Source organism: Nanorana parkeri, unplaced genomic scaffold, assembly GCF_000935625.1.
Source record: "Nanorana parkeri isolate BGI_ZX_2015 unplaced genomic scaffold, ASM93562v1 scaffold402, whole genome shotgun sequence".
NCBI classification, from domain to species: domain Eukaryota; kingdom Metazoa; phylum Chordata; class Amphibia; order Anura; family Dicroglossidae; genus Nanorana; species Nanorana parkeri.
The window spans coordinates 960,637-965,229 of NW_017306670.1; positions in this window are offsets into that span (position 1 = coordinate 960,637).

A 4,593-nucleotide genomic window follows, 5' to 3' on the forward strand; every position below is an offset into this window, starting at 1 on the left:
GCGCCCGGTATTTTTGTTAATAGCGGTCATCAGCGGCTTGTGAGCCGCTGATGACAGCTATTATTTTGAAGGGGACAGTCAGCTGAACAGTTCTGCTATAAGCTTATGGTCGCTAAATCGACCATGAGCTTATAGCAGATCTGTAAATGCCACCGACGTAAGGCATACTGAGCTGGCCAGCCGGGAACACTTTTGTTCCGCCATATGCCTTACGTCGGTGGCAGCGAAAGGGTTAAAGTGACACTAAACTCAGGAGTTAAATCTTACAAATACATTAAGTACCTTAAGTATTAACAAAAATATATCTTATTTGTGTATCACTCGGCTGTAGATCCTCAAATCATCTCTGAATTGGTGCTGACACTGTCCTTCCTTCTGAGAGGGGGGCTACTATGGCCCCGCATAGTTCCTGTGTGTGTTGAAAAGAGGCCACTGCTCCAAGCTCACTCCCTTCATAGACTACACCTCACATTTAGTTTACTAATTTGTATTGTCGTTATAGGCTATAACAGGAGCGAGCTTGGAGCGGTGGCTACTTACAACACACACAGGGACCATGTGGAACAAAAGTAGCCCCCCTCCAGAAGGAAGGACAGTGTCAGCACCAATTCAAAGATGATTTGAGGATCTACAGCCGAGTGATACACATATAAGATACATTTTGTTAATAGTTAAGGTAATTGAATGCATTTTTAAGATTTAACTCCTCAGTTTAGTGTCACTTTAAATAATGATGGTGCTTTTCATGTTGGCCTTTGTGTTTATGCATGAATTATAGAAAGAATGCAATTACAGATCTTAACTCCCCTTGTGTGTATTTTTCTTTTTTTCCTCATAAAACATACTTACATGCCCAGGGAATCCATTATCATTCTGTTATGATCAGCTGATCTGCTGCCGTATGCCAGGTCTGGCACCTTAGCAGCAGAGCAGATCAGTGTCCAACGCTGCTATCCAGTGCTGCTATCTGCAGATCTATGTTCTGTGCCACTATCCAGCATCAGGCACTGAACATTTCTTTCTGATGTCATCAGGAGACGGCTGTCTTGTCCTTCTTCAGGCAGCTTGCCCCCTTATGATGCCCAGCCCTGTCCACCCTCTTTGGGCTGGCTGCGGTGTTAAAGCTGAGAAGGATCATTGTTACCCAGGTGGGATTGGAAGTGGGGGTGGAGTGAAGTGTAAAGAAGTTTTTAGAGGGTAAATAAACAAAAACAACAGTATCAGCTTTTTAGATTGCAGAGAGGAGGGGGGATTGTAAGGATCAAAAGTGTTTTGTATGAGTAAAGTTCCACTTTAATGTAGCCCCTACCACCTTCAGTGGAGTGGCTAATAGAAATTTGCCAGTACTGTAATCCAGGTGTTCTGCTGTTGATTGGACCTGGCAGAGTGGGGTGTGACCAGTGGCGGAATTATCGCCATACCGACCCATGCGGGCTCTATGGGGCCCGTAACATAGGGGGGCCCGGTCAGGAGCAAGATTGTAAGCTTCCCGGCCGGGTCCCGAGAAAAGCCAAAATTAAGATCGGAGCTACTGGCCCCCCACTAAAAATAGTCTCCACTGTGATATTTACATATGAATGGGTGGCGCTAATTACATACAAATAAGCCATGACTCATTCTCCCCCAAAAAATGTCTGCGCGTTACTAGAGTTTTCGGGTTTCGCTTAAAAAAAAGGTGGCAACCCTAGGTCCCAGGTGGGGTCCAGAACTGTCTAGGAGGAGAACCAGAGAAGCCCTATGACTCCTGGTGGTATCAGGAGCTGATATGGACCTCAAGAACAAGTCTGGTGTCTCTCCCCAGGGAAGATCTCATGCACATCCCCATTCAGCTGTTGCTCTATTGCCCAATGTCAGCCTGTTCTCTCAATAATTCTGCACTGTGGGACTGGTGAGTCTGGATTATGTCTGGATTTCTGCTATGGATGTCTGAAACCCTATACCAGGGGTAGTAAATTAAAATTCAAGGATGTTCAGTGAGCAACATTTTCAATGAGCCGAGGTCCGAATCATGGTCTGGACAGAACAGTCAAGTTTCTGGACCACGGCCCGCCATTTAGGCTTCATTCGCACCAGCAGCTGCACTGCAACACACAACTGCTGGTGTGTTTTCCCAGACACAGTGATGATGTGCCGATCTTGGCGCATCACACCTATTTTTTGTTAGAACTTTGACAAGTGACATTTCATTAAGATCTATGGACACAGTGCAGGGATGTGTTTGTACCATGTTGTGGCTGGCTTCACTGAAAAAAAGTACAGCATCCATCAGAGAGCCCCCTGACATCAGTTTTCCCCAACAGAGTGCCCCCTTACATTGTTTTTCCCCATCAGGGTGCACCCTTACATTGTTTGTCCCCTTCAGAGTGCCCTCTTACATTGCTTTCCCCCATCAGAGTGCCCCCTTATATTGCCCCAGAGTGTCCCCACCAGAGTGCCCCAATATATTTCCCTAGAGTGTCCCCATCATGTTGCCCCCTCACATTGCTTGTCCCCATCAGAGTGTCCCATCATATTGCCCCAGAATGTCCCCATCAGAGTGCTCCCTTACATTGTTTGTCCCCATCAGAGTGCCCCCTTATATTGCCCCAGAGTGTCCTCATCAGAGTGACCCTTTGCATTGTTTGTCTCCATCAGAGTGTCCCTTTACATTGTTTTTCTCCATCACAGTGACCCCTTACATTGTTTGTCCCCATCAGGGTGCCCCCTTAAATTACATGTCCCAATCAGAGGGCCCCCTTATATTGCCCCAGTGTTTGCCCATCAGAGCACCTTTTTATTGCCCAGATTGTCCCCATCAGAGTGCCCCCTTACATTGCTTGTCCCCATCAGAGTGCCATTTATATTGCCCCAGATTGTCCCTATCAGAGTGCCCCCTTACATTGCTTGTCACCATCAGGGTGCCCCCTTATTTTGCCCCAGGGTGTCCCCATCAGAGTGCTCCTTTACATTGGCTGTCCCCATCAGTGTGCCCCCTTACATTAACTGCAAAAGTAAGGGGGCACTCTGATGGGGGCAACCAATGTATTGTGGGCACTCTGAAGGGGCAAATAATAATTAATTGTCCCCATCAGAGTGCCCCCTTAAATTGGTTGTCCCCATTGGAGTGCCCCCTTATACTAGCTTTCCCAGTGTCACATGTTTCTTTGGGGTACCTTAGCTGGGAGGTGAAGTCAGGAGACAGAGCCAGGAGTTGGAGCCGGGAAGCAGAGCCAGGAGGTGGAGCATGGGAGGAGTCGGGGCAGAGCTGGGAGGGACAGAGAAGGTGGGAAGTGGAGACAGCTTTGGGCATCTGAACCACTGAACAGTCGACCTCAGACCCCACACAGCCCACCTGAGACCCCTCACAGCCCACCTGAGACCCCTCACAGCCCACCTGAGACCTTGCACAGCCCACCATAGACACCACAGTGCCCACCTGAGACACATACCAAAGACCCTGCACAGCCCACCTTAAATGTTTTTATTTTCAGAATTCATTAACTGTAAGTTTCCTGACAATAGAATGACGTTTCTGAATATCTAAAGAAGAAGATGATACATGTAAATGTCTAGAACATGGGGAGTCAAACTTCAGCCCTCCATCTGTGGTGACACTACAAATCCCATCATGCATGTGCCTCAGGACCTAATGGAATTTGTCGTTTCACCACAGCTGGGGACTGAAGTTTGGCTACCCCTGGTCTAGACCATTAGTTCAGGTTTGCTTAAATGGAAATACATTCTGAGAACGTTTAATAAAATGACAGGGATTTTGGATATTGCCACTTTACCCAATGTTATAAGAGACATCACGCAATCTAAGTCATTTGTTCTTTTTTAAATGCCCTATATATGCAATGACGTACTTCCTTTTTGCCAGGTTTGTGTGGACAGCATGACTACTTGTTGACTTGGAAGTCAGCTTAACTCTTCCATAAGACAGAAGATGAATCCAACACAGTTTTATTTCAGATAAGTGCAGTACAGATGGTCATTTTCAGTATTTTGAATTGTAAGATGACACTAACGTTTCTAAGCATTATCTTGGCAATGAACTAAAACTATCTGAGGAAACATGAGGAAAACATTTGTGTTATTGATATAAGTAAAATTTACTAACATCTAGTGGTGTTGTGGTGCCAGAGCAATTTGTTCAGTAGGTATATTCCCTTGTCCCTCCTCCTGTTTAGAGCTAGTTAGTACAGTCAGAGGGTCTAGCTATGACTGTACTAACTCGCTCCAAACAGGAGGCAGGACAGAGGGATTGTACCTACTGAACAAGTTGCTCTGGCACCACAACACCACTAGATGTCAGTAAATTCTACTTATATCAATAACACAATAGTAAAGCATATGATAGGTGAGACACAACAGAGTGATTGTTAAGATGAATCATATGAGAGAGTAAAAACAATACTCTTTCAGTAATACTAGCGATTCATCTAGATAAAGAAAGGAAAGATAAACTTTGCTAGCGACAGAGAAGACTCCTATATTAAAGTTTTAGTGAATGTATAATATTATCATATACACGTAATATAATTTAGTATGGTGTAAAAAAATCTTAGCAATATGTTTGAATCTTAAAAAAAAAAAAAAAAAAAAAAAAAAAAA